The sequence below is a fragment of the Pogoniulus pusillus genome, chromosome 18, assembly GCF_015220805.1.
Source record: "Pogoniulus pusillus isolate bPogPus1 chromosome 18, bPogPus1.pri, whole genome shotgun sequence".
Classification (NCBI taxonomy): domain Eukaryota; kingdom Metazoa; phylum Chordata; class Aves; order Piciformes; family Lybiidae; genus Pogoniulus; species Pogoniulus pusillus.
This window is the reverse complement of record NC_087281.1, coordinates 3725310-3747274: the sequence shown is the minus strand read 5'-3', so window position 1 is coordinate 3747274 and position 21965 is coordinate 3725310. Positions and strand designations below refer to the sequence as shown.

General features: G+C 47.0%; 1 long non-coding RNA gene across 2 annotated transcripts; it reads right to left on the bottom strand.

Annotated features, from left to right (window-relative positions):
• Nucleotides 1–8321: 8321 nt before the first annotated feature.
• On the bottom strand, nucleotides 8322–12904 carry LOC135183284 (uncharacterized). Of its 2 annotated transcripts, XR_010305480.1 has the most exons (3): nucleotides 11678–12904; nucleotides 10313–10400; nucleotides 8322–8402 (listed from the first exon to the last, which is right to left on the bottom strand). It is a non-coding gene; the product is annotated as an uncharacterized LOC135183284 (long non-coding RNA). The 2 variants fall into 2 exon arrangements; XR_010305479.1 differs by lacking the exon at nucleotides 8322–8402 and having other exon boundaries at nucleotides 9852–10400.
• Nucleotides 12905–21965: the final 9061 nt, after the last annotated feature.

The window sequence follows — 21965 nt, the reverse complement described above, 5'->3', positions numbered from 1 at the left end:
TTGTATCAGACTTAAGTCTCTACTTCTTCTTTCTTAGCAAGAATTTTCCAGCAGCTGCTTGAGCTGGAAGCCATCCATCTTCCTGCACCAGGAAAGGCAGAAAGCAGTTAGGGAGTGCAAGCCCCAGATGTTATGTAAGGCCTTACACTTGTCGAATGCCCCAGTAACTTGCCAGTCCCCCTCAGCTGCTGGGTATGGGGTCTCAGAGAGACCAGCAGAGCCAGCCAGTCTGCCAGCAGAGAGCCAAACCAGTTGGGGTTTTCCTGCCCAAGAAGTTTCCAGCCCTCAGAAACCTGTGTGAAGAGACTTTTCAGAGAGGTCCAGATTGCCTCAAGAGCCTGTCCCTTCTTTATTTACAGCCTGTCCTTTCTTTATCCTCTTGGTTTAGTACGAGGAAGGTTGCAGATTGCCAGGAGGCTGTAGGAGAATTTTGTCAAAGAACCTCTGTTGTAATGCATCCTCAAGAAGGTCTTTCTGAGTCATTAAATCTTCCCTGGAAAATAAACTTCACAGCCCCAGCTCCTCTGACCATGAGTGATTTACCTTCAGACAATATTTGCCTTTAACAGCCTTTGTGATCCACTTTGTTCTTGAACAGCTCAATTACTTTGGATTTATAGAGCTGCACTGGGCTCGGTGGAGATGGACTTAGCTCTCCCCGTAGCATCTTTTGTAATGCTGTGTTTGGCAGTAGCTGGAAGGCTGTTGATAACACACCAGTGCTTTGGCTGCTGCTGAGCACTGCTCACACAGAACTGAGGCTGCACTTTTTCAACACCCTCCCCGCCAACAGCAGGCTGAGGGGTGGACAAGATCTTGGGAGGGAACAGGGCCTGGCCAACTGACCCAAACTGACCAAAGGGGTATTCTGTGCCATATGACATCAGCTCAGACACAAAAGCTAAGTGAAAGAAGGAAGTGTGTGTGGGCATTAGCTGATGGCATCTGGCCTCCAGAGCCCTTGCTAAGCATATTGAAACTCTGCTTCCCAGAGTTACTGACGGATATTGTCTACTGATGAAGAGTAGAGAGTAATATCTTTGTTTGCTCTCATTTCTGTGCACCCTTTGCTTTCACTTTACTGCTCTTAGCTTGATCCATGGGCTTCTTGTATTGTCCCTCTTCATCTAAGAAGGGCAGTGATAGAGTGGCTTTGGTCCAGCCAGGGCTGGACCACCACAAGAGCCAAAGACAAGAGAAGTCACAGGGTCATGCAAGTATCTAACCAGGTAGGGTTGTGACAGGGCTGAGGCAGAGGGTAGCTGCAGATGAACAGACACTTTGTATGTTCCTGCGTGGTCTGTTTCTTTGACATTGCTGTTCCTACCCAGGCACCCAAGAAGAGGTGACATATGGAGCTGATGAGATACCTGTGGGCACCCAATGACTCTCAGGAGGCACCACAAGGCTACGTTCAGGCAGCTGTATCCCACCTGAAGCAGTAGATACCAACCCAGAGCTGTCAAACACCTGGACTTCCCAGGATAGAGCAAACTTCCCTTGCAAACAGGGGAAGAGTCTCTGCCTCCATCCTATTACGGGAGGAGAGGAACAGCTGATGCTGGGACAGGACTTCTCTCTCCACTCACCTATGTGTAGGCAATGGGGCCAGCTACATGAAGCAGTAATACCTGACCCTACCTTTTGAGTTTCCACAGGAATATAAATGCAGTCAGGCTACCAATTCATGGAGATACCAAATTAATGAGACAACACTGAATCCATGCCACACATTTCAATTAACTACACCTGGCACACATAAGGACAAAGAATAATGAAGTATTTGGAACACAGGGCTTATAAAGATACCCATAATAGTAATGTTGGTGGAATGACAGAAAAGGATTTGAAGCAACATAAATTGGACTGTACTGGACCAATAAATGCACATAGGAAAGATAGGCAACTTTTCAGGCACAAAGAAAACCCAGGAAGCAGTTGATAAACCTGGTATACATCTGAGCAGCTGGTACAAAACAGTAGCAGCTGCAGTATGAAAATGAGAGAGAAGAACATTAGGGAAGAAATTATCCAAAGATTCCCAGCACATTAAAAAATCCTGCTGTATCATGATGGCACAACTTCACAGTATCACAGTATCACCAAGGTTGGAAGAGACCTCACAGATCATCAAGTCCAACCCTTTACCACAGAGCTCAAGGCCAGACCATGGCACCAAGTGCCACGTCCAATCCTGCCTTGAACAGCTCCAGGGACGGCGACTCCACCACCTCCCCAGGCAGCCCATTCCAGTGTCCAATGACTCTCCCAGTGAAGAACTTTCTCCTCACCTCCAGCCTAAATCTCCCCTGGTGTAGCTTGAGGCTGCGTCCTCTCGTTCTGGTGCTGGCCACCTGAGAGAAGAGAGCAACCTCCTCCTGGCCACAACCTCCCCTCAGGTAGTTGTAGACAGCAATAAGGTCACCCCTGAGCTTCCTCTTCTCCAGGCTAACCAATCCCAGCTCCCTCAGCCTCTCCTCGTAGGGCTGTGCTCAAGGCCTCTCCCCAGCCTCATCGCCCTTCTCTGGACATGCTCAAGCATCTCAATGTCCCTCCTAAACTGGGGGGCCCAGAACTGAACACAGCACTCAAGGTGTGGTCTAACCAGTGCAGAGTACAGGGGCAGAATGACCTCCCTGCTCCTGCTGGCCACACCATTCCTGATGCAGGCCAGGATGCCACTGGCTCTCTTGGCCACCTGGGCACACTGCTGGCTCATGTTCAGGCAGGTATCAATCAGCACCCCCAGATCCCTCTCTGTCTGGCTGCTCTCCAGCCACTCTGACCCCAGCCTGTATCTCTGCATGGGGTTGCTGTGGCCAAAGTGCAGCACCTTGCACTTGGAGCTATTGAACACCATCCCCTTGGACTCTGCCCATCTGTCCAGGTGGTCAAGGTCCTGCTGCAGAGCCCTTCTGCCCTCCAACCCAGCCACATCTGCCCCCAGCTTGGTGTCATCTGCAAACTTGCTGGTGACTGACTCCATGCCCTCATCCAGATCATCTATGAAGATGTTAAAGAGGATGGGGCCCAGCACTTGGGACACTTGCAGAATTTTGCTATCCATGCACAGGCATGAATAAATTGATAGTGTCTAAAAACAATCCTGCTGTCACACTAGGGTGAATTTCTAGGATGGTTTCTGGCTTAAAATTACAATGCACCTAAGAAGACATGCAGCACTAAAAAGATTTCATTTTAGTGACATTGTCATTAATGTTTAACCTAATGTCATCCAGTTTTCTCCTTTGCTTAGGAGGATGGATCCCTTCGCACTCTGCATTCCACTTGACAGCACTAACAGAATTTTACACCACCCATTCAGAGCCAATCAGCAGTGAAGTCATTTTGCAGACTGAACACCTGTCTTTTTTATCTCTGTATGACTATTTCTGTTCTGAGTAAAATAAAGATAAATGTGGAAGAAACACTTTAAAATCAGAGGCACAGAAACATCATTTCATTACTTACCCCACTGGTGGATTAGAAGTTATTGTCACGTTGAGGTTAGTTTGGGTGGAACAGCATTACGAGTGTTGGAGCTATGAGAACAGCATTCTTCATGTGCTGTTTGCAGCTAACACAGTGGGTGGGATTCCCAGAGGAAAACTATCAAGTAGCATTACTGTATGTTAAAGTAACTTGAGTTTTAAACCCCCAAAACTTAAATCACTGACAGAATTCTGCCTGAGAAACTGCAGTGCTCAGGAAGCAATTGTATCAATGAAAAACAATGATTTGCTGCTATCAAATGTTTCTGTGATCAGTAATTGAAAAAGGCTTTAGAACAAGTAGAAAACAAAAATAAAGGTAAGCTGCCATGCAAAGTAATGACACAAATTACATTCTTTTCCAAAGAGGTATCAGTTTAAGAGGGACAGGGATCTGCTGGAGCACCTCTCCTATGAGGACAGACTGAAAGAGTTGGGGATGTTCAGTCTGGAGAGGAAGGAGCTGTGAGGTCAACTTCTTGTGGCCTTCCAGGATCTGAAGGGGGCCTACAAAAAAGCTGGGGAGAGACTTTTTAGGCTGTCAGGGAGTGAGAGGACTGGGGGGAATGGAGCAAAGATGGAGGTGGGGAGATTCAGCCTGAATGTGAGGAGGAAGTTCTTCACTATAAAAGTGGTGAGAGGCTGGACTGGGTTGCCCAGGGAGGTGGTTGAGGCCCCATGGCTGGAGGTGTTTAAGGCCAGGCTGGCTGAGGCTGTGTGCAGCCTGCTCTAGGGTAGGGTGTCCCTAGGCATGGCAGGGGGGTTGGAACTAGAAGATCCTTGTGGTGCCTTCCAACCCTGACTGATTCTGTGATTTTATGATTTAGTAAATGTTTATAAACATCTGAGGGCTGGGGGGCAGTAGAGCGGGGACAGGCTCTGCTCACTTGCTCCCTGGGATAGGACAGGAGCAAAGAGCATCGAGTCAGTCATCAGCAAGTGTGCAGATGACACCAAGCTGGGGGCAGATGTGGCTGGGTTGGAGGGCAGAAGGGCTCTGCAGCAGGACCTTGACCCCCTGGACAGATGGGCAGAGTCCAAGGGGATGGTGTTCAATAGCTCCAAGTGCAGGGTGCTGCACTTTGGCCACAGCAACCCCATGCAGAGATACAGGCTGGGGTCAGAGTGGCTGGAGAGCAGCCAGACAGAGAGGGATCTGGGGGTGCTGATTGATACCCACCTGAACATGAGCCAGCAGTGTGCCCAGGTGGCCAAGAGAGCCAGTGGCATCCTGGCCTGCATCAGGAATGGTGTGGCCAGCAGGAGCAGGGAGGTCATTCTGCCCCTGTACTCTGCACTGGTTAGACCACACCTTGAGTACTGTGTCCAGTTCTGGGCCCCCCAGTTTAGGAAGGACATTGAGATGCTTGAGCGTGTCCAGAGAAGGGCGACGAGGCTGGGGAGAGGCCTTGAGCACAGCCCTACGAGGAGAGGCTGAGGGAGCTGGGATTGGTTAGCCTGGAGAAGAGGAGGCTCAGGGGAGACCTTATTGCTGTCTACAACTACCTGAGGGGAGGTTGTGGCCAGGAGGAGGTTGCTCTCTTCTCTCAGGTGGCCAGCACCAGAACAAGAGGACACAGCCTCAGGCTGTGCCAGGGGAGATTTAGGCTGGAGGTGAGGAGAAAGTTCTTCCCTGAGAGAGTCATTGGACACTGGAATGGGCTGCCCGGGGAGGTGGTGGAGTCGCCGTCCCTGGAGCTGTTCAAGGCAGGATTGGACGTGGCACTTGGTGCCATGGTCTGGCCTTGAGCTCTGTGGTAAAGGGTTGGACTTGATGATCTGTGAGGTCTCTTCCAACCTTGGTGATACTGTGATACTGTGAAATTGCAGCACAGAAGGTTCCAGCTCAACACAAGGGGGAACTTCTTTACTGTAAGGGTCACAGAGCACTGGAACAGGCTCCCCAGAGAGGTTCTGGAGTCTCCTTCCCTGGAGACTTTCAAGGCCTGTCTGGATGTGTTCCTCTGTGATCTGTGCTAGATTGTGTGGTCCTGCTCTGGCAGGGGGGTTGGACTTGATGATCTCCTTGGGTCCCTTCCAACCCCTAACATCCTGTGAGCCTGTGATCCGGGTTTTATCATATTCCTCCCTAGTTATCTTTGAAGACTGAACATGCATGGAATGCAAAATGTTTTTATCTAGACATGCCAAATCCCTTAAAATACCAGACCTTTGACTTCTCTGACCTGAAGTGACAGTAACAGAACTTAAGAGATAACAGCTCCATTAGTCTTAGCTATTAGCCATGGCACATTTGCAGTAACAAACGTATAAATGTATTGCTGTTCTGAATGATTAAAAGAATCATGCAGGTGAGAGGCTTGGTTACAGAGCAAAATCATACAGAATCAAGTTTCTTTAAAGATGGCAAATTTCTACTTAAAAGGCAAGAAAGTTGTTGTTTATTGTACCTGGATCAGTTAGTAATTATGAAGTCAAAGAGTTGTGCATCTCTATTTAAAATGTTGCTTAGGGACACTATTTAGCCTAATTATTTAGATTCTCTTGAGAAAGTTTCCCTGCAAGTACAGTATTTGGCTAAGTTGGAGAGTAAATGCAAAACCAGCATTTGATCTTGACAGCTTTGGTGCATTCTCTTAGGCACTGTCCATGACAAGTAGGCACATGAGAACTAGATACATGTAGGTGTCACATGCTGCAATGCCACCACTTCTGCATGCACTTGCTCCTGTGATTCCAGTACCACCTGCCTCAAGCTGCAAGAAAGGCAAACGTCCTACATCCTCTACCTTGCAATGCATTTCAAGATCATGGTAAGTGCTCTGGAGGCACAAGGCATTTTAAAAGGCAGGATCAAATGAACCACAGTGCCCTGAATCTGAAGGCAGAGAGGAGGGGTCTGGTATTTATCAATCAACTGCAGGTCATCTACCAGAAACTACTAACACTCGATGGGCGAGATGATTTTCAGTATGATAAAAGAGCAGGAGGACATGCCAGGAACAGACATTCCTCTGGGAACACAGCAGATTTGAAAGCTTTGGAAAGCTATATTTAAGTGCAAACTGATAGGGTGAACAAGAGACAACATCCACAAGTCACAAGAGAAAACAACCTCCCATAAATAGTTTCACATTTAGTTGAGTCTGACTGGTTTGCTGTAGCCCTCAGGCTGCTCTCTGGCTCTGCATAAGATGAGACATGCCTGAAGCTCTGCACGATTCCCAGACTTTGTGCCAACAGTCTTCATCCAAGCAGCTTTCAGACCCCCTGTCGTGTGGCCATGCAACCCTGAATTATAGGTGATGTTGCCAGTATCATCTTCCCACCTTCCCACACGCTGCCCCTTTATTCTGTGAAGTAACTAAAACAACCAAACACCACCACAAAACAAACCAACAAACCAAAACCAAAGCCCAAACAAACTCAATAAACCCCCAAACAAGCAAACAAACAAGCCAACCAACTGTAAAACTGTTCAGCAAGCCTAGAAGCTTGACAGTGTTTTCTGCTTATGACCAGACCCTGCCTGCCCTTCTTTCCCAGCTTTCTGGGGCCACCCAGACTGACCATGAAACTGCTCAACATGGACTGTCAGAAGCTCCTTTAAACTTCTGTGCTGTTTGTTTCCTGCACCTAAGGATGTCCAACAACCAACAGCTAGGTGGCCTCTCAGCAGAGAAGGGCAAAAGAACATAACACAAATGAATGCAAGCCACGCCAATGAAAGCATCATTTAAACGGGTGAATTCTTGCACTGCTTATGGTGAAAGAAATGAGGAACAGACAGAAAGCACACTAGGGTTTTAATCTTACCTTTCTCAAGCCTGCCTGGAAAGCTTTCCACAGACAGGGCAGCTAAACCATGGTATTTGTTTCCTGATGAAAATCCCTGACCAATGTATTTCTGTTACCTACCAGACAAACAGTGGTATGATTGAGTAATTGAACCATATAGAGGTGTGTAGCTCCTAAAGCATGCAGTTACATCATCCAGCCTGCCCATCCTTGCTCAGTTCTACCCTTCTTCTTGTACAGGAATTGCTTCTGTAGTGCTACCCTCTTCACAGCCCACTCAGAGCTTGACCTCTCCCATCACTGGTACACCTGCACTGAGCTCCGTTCAGGCCCAGAGAGTAGTAGTGAACCTTGCCCTTGGTGGGACCCTAAAGTATCGCTTGCTCACCCACCTTCTACTTTCAAAGTGGGCTGGGGTCTGCTGCAGCAGAGACCCCTGTGTATCATGATACCACCATCCTGATTGTCCCCAGTCTCTGAATTTTCTTCCTCCTGTATTGGGTTCACAGAACTAAACTCCCTGCTGTGCAGAAGCGGTCGATGAAAATTGCCATGGTGCTATCAGAGTAGCACCATGACTCTTTCTGGGGGACTAGAAAGAGTCCCCTAGACTCTAGGGGAGGGGGCTGGGGACTCTTTCTAGGCTCTGTGGCTTGCGTAGGTACCCCCTAGACCTCACAGCCTAGGGGGCCACCTCAGGACTTCTTGCTCCAAGAAGTGGCCCTGGATTCTCCCCCTATCAGCCATGGTGTTTCACTGCTGCCACACAGCTTTCACCCACACAAAGTTTTTCCCTGGGACAATGCAGTGTTGCCACAGACAGCCCCAAGTGGGAGGCTGGGTACAGATTTGCAACAGCCACTCGTAAACCAGCACTGCCATTTGCACAAAGCACACAAGAAGGATCCAGCACAGAAGACTACTGCAGTACTCAAGTTTCTCTTGACTAAAATAAGTCTAATTAAATCTACAGTCTAAATAACTGAGGAATATGATCTTACTAGATTCAAGATCAGTCATCTCACTGAACAGCATCTGTTTAGGCAGTATGATTTTTCTTGCTGAGAGGGGCTCCTTTGCAGAAACTTCTTCTGTCACTGCTAAATTCATCTTTGGATGGTTCTCTTTCAAATCTGTTTAATAATATTTGTCCTGCAAATAAACAAGGCATTCCCTAAATATTTGTACTAGAATGTCATCTCCCCCACCTTATTTTTTTCCCTCCAATAAAGACTCAAATATAGAATGCATCAGCAACCAGAAATATTACACTTTGTTTTTCCTGTAAGATGCAGAAAAATTGATCCAAAGGGTTTTTTTGGGGAAGAAATTATGCAGCTGAACCATCTTAATGCAAACCAGGCCTTTATTTTCCAAAAAGCCAAGAGTTCATAGGACTAGAGAGGGTACTCTGCCACTCTACTCAGCACTGGTCAGGCCTCACCTTCAGTACTGTGCCCAGTTCTGGACTCCTCAATTCAAGAGAGATGTTGAGATACGGAAATGTGTCCAGAGAAGAGTGATGAAGCTGGTGAGGAGCCTGGAGCACAGCCCTGTAAGGAGAGGCTGAGGGAGCTGGGGGTGTGCAGCCTGCAGAAGAGGAGGCTCAGGGCAGACCTCGTTGCTGTTTACATCTCCCTGAAGGGAGGCTGTAGCTAGGTGGGGTTGGGCTCTTCTGCCAGGCAAGCAGCAACAGAAGAAGGGGACACAGTCTCAAGTTGTGCTGGGGGAGGTCTAGGCTGGATGCTAGGAGGAAGTTGTTGTCAGAGAGAGTGATTGGCATTGGAATGGGCTGCCCAGGGAGGTGGTGGAGTCGCTGTCTGTGCAGGTGTTCAAGCAAAGCCTGGATCACAGTATCACACAGTATCACAGTATCACCAAGGTTGGAAGAGACCTCACAGATCATCAAGTCCAACCCTTTACCACAGAGCTCAAGGCTAGACCATGGCACCAAGTGCCACGTCCAATCCTGCCTTGAACAGCTCCAGGGACGGCAACTCCACCACCTCCCCGGGCAGCCCATTCCAGTGTCCAATGACTCTCTCAGGGAAGAACTTTCTCCTCACCTCAAGCCTAAATTTCCCCTGGTGTAGCTTGAGGATAAGGCACTTAGTGCCATGGCCTGGTTGATTGTCTAGGGCTGGGTGCTAGGTTGGACTGGATGATCTTGGAGGTCTCTTCCAACCTGGCTGATTCTATAATTTAATTATTCCCTTACATGAATATATGGCTGGGCTAGCTTTTCCAGCTCTTATACCCCATAAAGAATACTCCATGATCTAAACAATTTGGTGGCATGGGAGAACAGCTTTCCAAGGAGTTTACAGCCTACATCCTTTCTTCTGCAGAAGCTAACTGCTTATTCATATTTTATCCATATAGATTTATGTGCCTTTCCATCACCCAACTGTAACATGCCTCTTACAACTTTCATGTTAAGTAGGAAAAACACTGTCATCATGTCCTTGCAGCAGAAACCTCAGAGTATCCTGTGTTCTTCACAGACCTTAATGGAATTTTTGCTTGAACTGCTTTGTATTTTCAATTTCATTCTGTGGTGGTTTGAAGCTCAACAGAGATACTCAGGCACAATATTAGATGTGCGAGTACTGTGCAGACGCTGCAACTTTAATTATGCAAGCAGCCTTCTGTGCTTGACCAAAACTTCAGTGAGTAATACACAACCTGCTTATACAGTGGCAGCAACAGGATCCATAAATTCATATCCATAAACATTTGCTGCTGCTGCAGCAGAGCTAATTAGGTATACCCTCAGAACAGCATCCCCTATGGACACCTTGCCAAGTCAGAGACCTTGTTAAGGATTACATAAGTTATATGATTTTACATGAATTTTCACATACATGAAACAAGTCAAAATTACTTTCTCTGACCCTTCTTTTCTTATAGATAAACACCTATAGAGAGTGAAAAAATAAGATTAATAAAATACAATCATTTGGTATCACTCAAATTGTTACAACTGCCAAAGCTGACCAGAACAGGCCACTGCAAACATTAATTCAGAGGTGGTATGGGATGGCAATTCAGAAAGATGGTACCTGATGTACTGGCTAACAGTTATGTAATAGTAGGCAACTTCTGGGTCAGTTCCAACATCTCCTTGCAGAGATTTCTCTGAGGTTTTGCCTGCAAAGGAAGTATAACTGCTTTAATGATGGCATCCACTTACTGGCCAGAAAGCAGTCACACCAAGAGCATCAATGAAAGGAAACAATGCACAATGCAAAGTGTACAGTTAAGATGAGCTAACATTATTGTTAAAAATATACAACATTTTGAGAGAGGCAACAGTACATCTAGACTCACTCCTGGGTATAGGGACAGATCTGTTAATGCCTTCCAGGTGAATATGAGGCTTTGTTTCGAATCCTGGCCCTGAAGGACCCAGAGACTCCTTTTGAGGGCTGAGTACCACCATGCACCTTAGTATCTCCTTACACACTCTCTGTAGTGTTCAATATAAAACAGAAACACTCTGAAACTCTACCTAAATCCTTTCTTTGAGACAATTACCAAGAAAAGCAATAGGAACAGGCATAGGAAAAGAATCTCCAAACACAACTTCTGGCTGTAGAGCATTTTAATGATGGTTTCAAGATGCTCAATCCCTCTCCACTCTTATCTCCTATTTCTTAACACTCTCAAAGTAGTTCATATTTCATACAGAGAAGAAATCTTACCTCATCCACAACAGCTCTCTATATTGTCTATTGGATGGCATCACCTGCTTTCTCCTCTTAATGAAATTTAACTCTTGCATTCATACCACACAATTATTAACCTATCCAGTAAATCATTTTTGTATGGAAACATTTTGTTCAGCAGGGCTGGGCAGGCAGAGGCATCACAAAAACTAGATCCAGTTTCTTCAATATTTCTTCTTTACTGATGTGTCAAATCAGTTTTGGGGCAAGTCATCCAAATGAATGCAGTACAACAGGTTGGGCATGTCTCACTCTGTTTTCAGTCAGAGAGCACTAAGTGATTTCTTAACTAGCACAGATATTGCCTGCACTGTCACAGTGCTATCAAACCACAGATTGTAGAAACCATGGCTACTAAGCTAGGTACATAAAAATGAAAACTACACTTGCCCAAGGAATCACTTATTCTGACAGCAAAGCATTCTGTAAAACAGTAAAGAAGGCATCCCAAACTACTATGACAAAAGCTAAAAATCATTGTAATTACAGAAATAAACTATCTCTGGCTTGAATAGAGTAACAAATTCATTTAGAAAGCATTCCATAAAAGGTATTTCTGAACTATGTTGACTCTTTCCAATTCCTTATTCAGAGGCAGCCTCTTTAGGACAAGGAATAATTAGCCACAACAAGTAAGCAAGGGTTTCTGAGGAATAAGACTGATAACACCTATCTAAACACAGGAGTAAGAATTTTTACCTGTAGTTACTGGGCTGCCAGAAAAAGCACTGGGTGAAGGTGAGTGCTTCTCTCAACTCAATAGACCAATGTCATTTGTTAATGCTGTAGCTCCTAGACCATTTTAAAGGAAAACTGGAATCAAATTACAGTAATATTAACCTGCAGATCATGAGCTTTAATCGTGATATATAGAATCACAGAATCAACCAGGCTGGAAGAGACCTCCAAGATCATCCAGTCCAGTCTATCACCCAGCCCTGTCCAGTCTTCCAATGAGTAATGCTCTAACAGGACTCTGGCTTTCAATCAGCTAAGGACAGATACAGGTGTTCAACAGGTCTTCAATAGGAAACTAAATGTACCTGTTACAAACAAAATATTGCACTACATCATATTTATTTGGACAAAAAAAGCATTAAAAATATATCAGTGTTTAAAACCAAGCATCTGCTTTGATCTTTGCAGAGGGTTTGTTTCTCTTGCAATAGAACCTCCAGTGAAATGTGCATGGCAGCAAACCTGTGTATACAGTGGGTGTCCTCAGGTGTTGTGGCATTTGTAGCTCCTTCGTTTTATTTTGGGAGGTTTAGAAACAAAAAAATGAGCACAGGGAAAAGAAAATAACTTAAGATTTACAAGCAGACTGATCTATATATTTGAGATAAGCTTAAACAAAGAAAACACTTTAAAAATAATAAAAAAGAGCCCTGCAGAGGGACCTTGACAGGCTGGATGGATGGGCAGAGGCCAATGGGATGAGAGTTATAAAGGCTAAGTGCAAGGTTCTACACTTTGGCCATAACCAACCCCAAGGAGCACTACAGGCTGGGAACAAAGTGACTGAGAGCAGCCAGGCAGAGAGGGACCTGGGGGTGCTGGTTGGCAGCAGGTGAACATGAGCCAGGAGTGTGCCCAGGTGGCTAAGAGAGCCAGTGGCACCGTGGCGTGGATCAGGAACAGTGTGGCCACAAGGACAAGGGAGGTTATTCTTCCACCGTACTCAACACTGGTCAGGTCACACCTTGAGTGCTGTGTCCAGTTCTGGGCTCCTCAAGTCAAGAGAGATGTTGAGATACTGGAATGTGTCCAGAGAAGAGCGACGAAGCTGGTGAGGGGCCTGGAGCACAGCCCTGTGAGGAGAGGCTGAGGGAGCTGGGGGTGTGCAGCCTGCAGAAGAGGAGGCTCAGGGCTGACCTCATTGCTCTCTACAATTACCTGAAGGGAGGTTGTAGCCAGGTGGGGTTGTTCTCTTCTGCCAGGCAAGCAGCAACAGAACAAGGGGACACAGTCTCATGTTGTGGTGGGGGAGGTCTAGGCTGGATGTTAGGAGGAAGTTGTTGGCAGAGAGAGTGATTGGCATTGGAATGGGCGGCCCAGGGAGGTGGTGGAGTCGCTGTCCCTGGAGGTGTTGAAGCAAAGCCTGGCTGAGGCACTTAGTGCCATGGTCTAGTTGATTGGCTAGGACAGGGTGCTAAGTTGGACTGGATGATCTTGCAGGTCTCTCCCAACCTGGTTGATTCTATGAAAACACCTACATTTAAGTCATTAAAGAAAGCTTTTTTACTCCAAGAGTGGTCAAACACTGGTACGAATTGCCCAGAGAGGTTACAGAGTCTTCATCCTTGAAGACATTCAAAACTCAGCTGCTCTTGCTCACCCTCCTCTGAGCTGGGAGGTGGACTAGGCAATCTCCAGAGGACTCTTCCATCCTCAGACATTCTGTGACTAATAAAACCAGTTGGTGGATCTGTACTGTCTATGTTAAGGAGCCAAAGAACACATAAGAAATTGTTTCCAATTCCTCATTTCTGCACAGAAAAAAAAATATAATGCTATAACCTCTAGATCTAAGTAACAAAATTAATTGGTTTGTTTGTTAAATATTGCTTGACAATCAAAGGCTGAGGGATGCCAGAAGAAAGCAGTAGGAACATACAGTACAGCCAGGGTAGAGAAAGGACAGTGCTTTTGAGTCTTTTAGCAGCAGCTAACTGTGAGATCTGTTGGATCCATTTCTTGGTACACACATAAAAATCAGAAGGTGAGACTGTGACAGAAAATAGCAACAGAGATGCAAGATAGGACAAGTGAAGCTGAAACATATAGATGCATGTCAGCCAAATACAGACTTGCTGTGAAACAGAACTCATTCATTCAGTATGTACTTCCCACCAGTGATTCCCCTCTCACATGAAAAACTTTGCAACACATGATGGAATAGCAAGAGACAGGGGTCACAAATGCACCAAGTCACACGTTCAGGGAATGATCTCTTGCCAAGAACTGCATATACCATTTCAGCCACATAAAAAAGAGGCAGATAAGGTCAGAAAGAAAGACCCTGTGGCACTTCTGAGCTAGAAAGAGGGTCACAGCTGGACAGAGGGTGAAGGAGAAGCAACAATCAAGCAAAATGAAGGAATCTGGAAAGTGCATTCTTCTCCTAAATGCATTAGCAGAAAGAGGGCACCTTGAGTACTGTGTTCAGTTCTGGGCCCCCCAGTTTAGGAGGGACATTGAGATGCTTGAGCGTGTCCAGGGAAGGGCAACGAGGCTGGGGAGAGGCCTTGAGCACAGCCCTACGAGGAGAGGCTGAGGGAGCTGGGATTGGTTAGCCTGGAGAAGAGGAGGCTCAGGGGTGACCTTATTGCTGTCTACAGCTACCTGAGGGGAGGTTGTGGCCAGGAGGAGGTTGCTCTCTTCTCTCAGGTGGCCAGCACCAGAACAAGAGGACACAGCCTCAAGCTACGCCAGGGGAAATTTAGGCTTGAGGTGAGGAGAAAGTTCTTCCCTGAGAGAGTCATTGGACACTGGAATGGGCTGCCCGGGGAGGTGGTGGAGTTGCCGTCCCTGGAGCTGTTCAAGGCAGGATTGGACGTGGCACTTGGTGCCATGGTCTGGCCTTGAGCTCTGTGGTAAAGGGTTGGACTTGATCTGTGAGGCCTCTTCCAAACTTGGTGATACTGTGATATTTAAGAGGACCATCTCCAGAAGAGTATGCAGGCTTTCTGTGGTCTTCAGACTAAAGTTCTTCCCTGGCAGGAAGAAAGAATCAAAATTAATTCACTGATGTAAGTTTAACACAATCAAAACAATCCCAGGAAAAAACATGTTAGGCTCATGCCCTAAGATCCCAGAAATCCTAGCTGCAGCATTCTGCATTATGCTGCCTTCAGTTTAGGGCATTCGGAACCCCTCACCTAGAAGGTGCTTAGGTGAACCTTGCTGCTATACTGTAAATAGTGATTTGTCTGCTCTGTCCTCCTTCCAGAGCCTAACTGCCACCACAGCAGTGCCAACACAAGGGAAAATGTTCCCAAACTGGAGGTGATCTAGTGCACAGCCCAGTCTTTTAACACTTCCCAAAATAGCCTTCAGCAACAATGTTGTGCTGATGTGAAGTGTTACCACCTGCATATATTCCTCTTGATGAGAGCTGGCAAAGGGGAACAAGTGCCCAGAGCCCTTTATTCCAGTGCAAAGCTACTGCCCTTTGCTCTACCAGTAAAAGTGGCTTTGAGCTAAAATGCTAACTGGAACAGCTGAAGCTGGCCTCTTCTGATGGTCATGTTGTGTCATTCTGGGATATACCACTCCAGGTAATGCTGAAGTGACCACGACAAGACTTGCAGGGCTCATCTGTCAGTTCTACAGCCTCCATCAGCACTTCAACTAAGTTGCAGGGCTTTGCACAATAAAGGATGTGCAGGCTCTTGTTCTGTTCTTTCAATGGTTAAAACAGACAAGCTCCCTGTTCTTCCAAAGTGCAATTCCCCCTATCTTACTGCTTGGAATAAAGCAATCTAGCAAAAATAGTTTTACTTAAAAAAAAAAAGTTAAGCAGTAAAATGTTGCAAGGATCTGTTTGGAAGTATGTGTTGTAATGCCCTAGAGAAGGGGGCAGAATTAGCCAACGCTACCAATGACACTTACTTGCTGTGGCTATGCAGTCCAACATAAATGACTGTAAGAAACTGCAGTTAAGATCAGACAGAGTCAGCAGGTGAAAATTAACCTATACAAAGACATGTGTAAACACTGATACAAAACTGTCTATAGCAGTCACCTGGGGACAAGTGTCCCAAGAATGACAAAAATCCAGAAAACATTCTACCCCTCATTTTTACAACACAGACCCCAAAATGAGAGCAATTCAAGAATGACCAGGCACTTTACATGCAGTTACTCCTGCTGACACAGCAGACTGTTCTATTCTACAGACTTGAAAATTAGTCTGCTCTAAGAATCAGAGGGTTTAATTATTATCCTACATACAGTATTATAGAACTAATATAGAACACTGAACTAACATAGAACTAACATAGAGAGTGATTTGCCATTGGAATAGGCTGCCCAGGGAGGTGGTGGAGTCACCATCCCTGGAGGTGCTCAAGAAAAGCCTGGATGAGGCATTTAGTGCCATGGTCTGGTTGACTGGACAGGGCTGGCTGATAGGTTGGACTGTATGGTCTTGGAGGTCTCTTCCAACCTGGTTGATTATATGATTCTATGACCTTGGAAGTCTCTTCCAATCTGGTTAATTCTGTGAACACAGAACTAACATAGAACTAATATAGAACTAATAATTACAGAACTAATCAAGAAATTCACAGCCTTTTTCTTCAATATGAGATATAGGAGCAAGTTCTTGATAGAGAGAGCCATTGGAATGGCTGCCCAGGGAGGTGGTGGAGTTGCTGTTCCTGGAGGTGTTCAAGCAAAGCCTGGCTGAGGCACTTAGTGCCATGGTCTGGTTGACTGGGTAGGGCTGGGTGCTAGGTTGGACTGGATGATCTTGGAGGCCTCTTCCAACCTGGTTGATTCTGTGATATTAGTCACTGGGAGCAATGTAAAATTTCTTTAACTGAAGTCACAAATTACTACACACTAAAATGTAACTAAAAAGAGCTGCTCAATGTTTTTTAAAAGTATTAAACCACCCTATCACCTTAATAATTACTCCCCAATAGGTTGCTTTCTTGATTTTATCTCCTGTTCATGAAGTGAGGCATAATTTAGAGCTTAACTATGGCTCACTGTTTTCCTACAAGACTCTCACCTCGCTCAGCACAGATCATGCAGTGTTTGTTGGCTAACCTCTTGTTCAAGATTTTGCAAGGTCTTCAGAGCTCAAAGGGTAGCTCTGTACCTTTTTTATTTCATGTTGTTTTCCAAATGCATTGATATTCTACTCACAGGCTTGTCAAAACAGACAGATTACACAAGTGTCTGTCTGAATTCTTCATGAACAAGAATGAGTTTAATTCATTGCAACCCATTTTGCAGGTGATGTATTTCTATTACCTCTTGTACTCGAAATTAATAATCGTTATTAATTATGACTATAACTTTTTGTATGAATATTAAGTTTTATTATTAAAAAATTGGGAATATTCCCTGATATTTTCTTTGGATTTTCAGTCGACAGGAAGCAATTGCACAGAATTTAAAAGTTTAAACAACCAGAACTTGGCAAATAGCAACACAAAACCAGGAGAAATTCTAACTGTGCTTATGGAGTCTTGGCATTCACTTCAGCAGATGGACTCACAAAGGGACACTTTTGGTCCCTGAGTAAGTCTCCTGTATGAAAGATGCTTTCAAACTCACAATGATCCCAGGGTAAAACACAAGTCCTTCACGGAGAAGGAAGAAGATGCTGCTAAGCCACAAGTGTTAGCTGCAACACGTGGCTGCTTTTAACGAGCTGCAAATGAGGAGAGGCAGAGGGCTCCTTGCAGAAAAAGGCAGGCACAGCGGTAGAAAGGCAGGATGTAGAAAGTTGCGGTTTCTAAGTCATCCCCCTTCATATAGAATCACAGAATCAACCAGGTTGGAAGAGACCTCCAAGATCAGCCAGTCCAACCTAGCACCCAGCCCTGTTCAATCAACTAGAACACAGAAATCATAGAATCAACCAGGTTGGAAGAGACCTCCAAGATCAACCAGTCCTTTGAAAATCAAACTGGCCAGTGGGCACTAGCACCATTGTTCTGGCCAATGAATTCAAAGCTTGGTGCCTCCTCTGACCATGCAGGCACGGTGAGGGCAGCACAAGACACCTGACATGAGGTGCTAAGCCCCCCTAGCCCTCAAGGCTTTGCTGGGGCCAAAACCTTACGGTTTGCTCATCTACTCACTCCTGGACTCTGCTTTAACAGGAGGACGAGAGCCAGGATAAATCCTGCCTGGCAGGATTTATGCCCTACCAGGACACCTCTGTTTTAAACAATGGGAAATGAGAGTATGGAAATACTAACATCAAAAATCTCTACCAGTTGACTGCTCAGAGACATTTAATATGGATTTGGTATATTTTTCCAGACTCTGCTTAAAATACAGGTGATACACTGACTTCACCTGTGCTTGCAGAACCTCTGCATTTCTGGAAATGAGACTGAAGCTCTCAGGATAGATAACACAACTAAAGAATGCTAAAAGGATTCCTTTTCCTTATGAAAAAAATCTAATTCAACCAATTGGATCCTTATCAGATAAAACCCATGCAGCTACAAAAGCAAGATCTCTGGTTCATCTGGGGCAGCATTCAACTGTCTGCATACAAAGCTTTTTATTTTTTAATTCTAGCAATTTTTACTATACTTCTTCCAATTTCTTCCAAAAATGAGGTAAGGATGCTACAGATAATGACTCTTTTAGAAGAGCAACGGATCTACAGAATGGATTCCAAAGGAAAGTAGTATTGTTTGAACTAAATGCCAGAGTATGAGTGCATGTAAGAAAGATGAATTGCAAAGGCAACCACAAATAATTTATGAGGGTTTAAGCAGAAAGCTATTAAAAACAAACAAACAAACAACAAACTTCCTTAATCAAATAAAAATCTTAAACCAAAATCAAAGTCAGCTCCAGAGCTGAAACACACACCACCACCCTGCCACTTCACTTAAAATAGGAACTGGTAACACCAGGTAATTATCCTAATGACACCAAGCTAGGAGCAGCTAGGAGCGGGTGTTGATCTGTTGGAGGGTAGGAGTGCCCTGCAGAGGGACTTTGCCAGGCTGGATGGGTGGGCAGAGGCCAATGGGATGAGACTGAACAAGGCCAAGTGCAGAATTCTGCACTTTGGCCACAACAACCCCAAGCAGCGCTACAGGCTGGGGACAGAGTGGCTGAGAGCAGCCAGGCAGAGAGGGGCCTGGGGGTGCTGGTAGATAGTAGCTGAACATGAGGCAGCAGTGTGCCCAGGTGGGCAGGAGAGCCAAAGGCATCCTGGCCTGTATTAAGAACAGTGTGGCCAGTAGGACAAGGGAGGTTCTTCTGCCCCTGTACTCAGCACTGCTCAGGCCACACCTTGACTACTGTGTCCAGTCTGGGCTCCTCAACTCAAGAGAGATGTTGAGGTACTGGAAAGTGTTCAGAGAATGGCAACAAAGCTGGTGAGGGGCCTGGAGCACAGCCCTGTGAGGAGAGGCTGAGGGAGCTGGGGGTGTGCAGCCTGCAGAAGAGGAGGCTCAGGGCAGAGCTCATTGCTGTCTACAATTACCTAAAGGGAGGCTGTAACCAGGTGGGGTTGGGCTCTTCTGCCAGGCAAGCAGCAACAGAACAAGGGGACACAGTCTCAAGTTGTGGCAGGGGAGGTCTAGGCTGGATGTGAGGAGGAAGTTGTTGGCAGAGAGAGTGATTGGCATTGGAATGGGCTGCCCAGGGAGAGGGTGGAGTCGCCATGCCCGGAGGTGTTGAAGCAAAGCCTGGCTGAGGCACTTAGTGCCATGGTCTGGTTGATTGTCTCTTCCCATCTGGCTGATTCTATGATTCTCCTTACGGAAAAATGTAGGGATTGGGACATACCTGTTACTAGTAGATTTTATGGCTATTTCTTGACAGCAAGAAAGGATCAAAGATCTTCTGTTCCACTTAAGATCTGACACAGAGGTAATGCACTGAGGTGATTCTCACAACGCTGAACAGCTGCCACTAATTCATTCCGTAACTGACAGAACTGAGCCTAAGTTTTCATAAAGATGAGCATAGTGTCCATGAAAACTACACTGGCACTTACTGTAATGCAATGTATGTGCAAACAAGCACAGAAGCAGAATGATGCAATCTGCATGCAAAGATAGGGGTTTCCCAGGACAGCACTGCTCCATTACATCAGAGGTAAAATGTACGTTCAAAGACGTACGCATTTTTACTCATTCATAGGTTAATAAAGAATAGGAGGAAATTTTTACTTAATAGAACATTTGAACCTGACAGGACTGCTTTGTAATGAGCACTTCTAGAAAGCATGTTGTGCTTTGCATTTACAATTTAATTGTGGTAACGAATCAAAAAAGCCAGTGTATGTACTTGCATTTCTGAGAAATGCACCACGAGACCACACTTCTCTACCTAATTCCCTCTTGACTATCATATTTCTGTGCTTATGCCACGTGCCTGAACATTTTATGCAGCACATAATAAAACAGCCTCCCTGGCGTTCAACAGCTCCAAGTGCAGGGTGCTGCACTTTGGCCACAGCAAGCCCATGCAGAGATACAGGCTGGGGTCAGAGTGGCTGGAGAGCAGCCAGACAGAGAGGGATCTGGGGGTGCTGATTGATACCCACCTGAACATGAGCCAGCAGTGTGCCCAGGTGGCCAAGAGAGCCAGTGGCATCCTGGCCTGCATCAGGAATGGTGTGGCCAGAAGGAGCAGGGAGGTCATTCTGCCCCTGTACTCTGCACTGGTTAGACCTCACCTTGAGTGCTGTGTTCAGTTCTGGGCCCCCCAGTTTAGGAGGGACATTGAAATGCTTGAGCGTGTCCAGAGAAGGGCGACGAGGCTGGGGAGAGGCCTTGAGCACAGCCCTACGAGGAGAGGCTGAGGGAGCTGGGATTGGTTAGCCTGGAGAAGAGGAGGCTCAGGGGTGACCTTATTGCTGTCTACAACTACCTGAGGGGTGGTTGTGGCCAGGAGGAGGTTGCTCTCTTCTCTCAGGTGGCCAGCACCAGAACAAGAGGACACAGCCTCAGGCTGCGCCAGGGGAGATTTAGGCTGGAGGTGAGGAGAAAGTTCTTCCCTGAGAGAGTCATTGGACACTGGAATGGGCTGCCCGGGGAGGTGGTGGAGTCGCCGTCCCTGGAGCTGTTCAAGGCAGGATTGGACGTGGCACTTGGTGCCATGGTCTGGCCTTGAGCTCTGTGGTAAAGGGTTGGACTTGATGATCTGTGAGCTCTCTTTCAACCTCGGTGATACTGTGATACTGTGATGTGCAGCAACTGCTACACCTGTTCCAATAAGTAAAATGATGCCAAGAGGCGAGTCTGAAAATCTTACCCCCTCAGCCCACTTAACTTTTAGCTGAACCTTTAGCAGAGTTTAGGGCACAGCCAGCACTAGGGACCAAACCCCCAGCCCACGAGGTACTTACCCTCACTTTGATGTCATAAGAGCACTGCGACAGTTGTCAGGCAGCCTTCAAAGTATTCAAAGTTCTTGGAAGTGGAGGGGGAATCTACATAGAAGTTACTTAAACTAAGTAGCGAGGATGTCACCACGTGGGGCGGCCGAGGGGAGGGCAAGCCTGCAGCCATGGCCACGGTCCTACCCAGCGGGGCGGGCACACCTTCGGAAGGCTGTGATGTGGCTGTTAGGTATCGTTACCCAAGTGCCGTTTCCTGGGCGGGCACTTCTGTGCAGAACTAGTGTGAGTTACAGAAACGAGACCCGATGGGCTGCACTTTGTCCTGCCGAGAGAAGCCACGACACCGGCGGCACCCACCGGCGGCACCCACCGACTGCCGGGCGTCGGCACCGTTGGCTCCGGCCAAGCGCCCGGGGGCCTACACTGTGCAGCAGGCCCAGGAAGGTCCAAGCGTCCTGTGCCCGCGGACGCCAGCGTGCCCCTGCCCTCGGCTCCGCCGCACGGCCGATGACAGCACACGCTGCGGCGGCCCTGACAGCCGCAGTGACCGCCGGGGCCCAGGCCCGAGCAGCCCGCCAAAAGCACGGAACACAATTAAACTAGTTTTACACCCCTTGAAACTGGTGACACCAACTTGGAGCTGAAGTTACGGTGCGGAGTAGCGCCGGCCGGCCCAGCACAGTCGACCAGGCACGGGTGACCAAACCCACCCCAGCTGCAATCGGCTCCCGCCGGCCGCCACCGACAAGCCGCCAAACCCCGCGAGACCCACGGGGCTGCCCGGCGCCGGCCACCGCCCCTGCGCCGATCCCCGCCCCTCGCTGTTTCCTCCCGGCTCCGTGCGGTCGACTCTGCCCGGGCACCGCACCCTGCGCGGGCACCGCACCCTCCCCGGCAATGTAACAAGACCCTGGAAAAAAAACAAGCGCT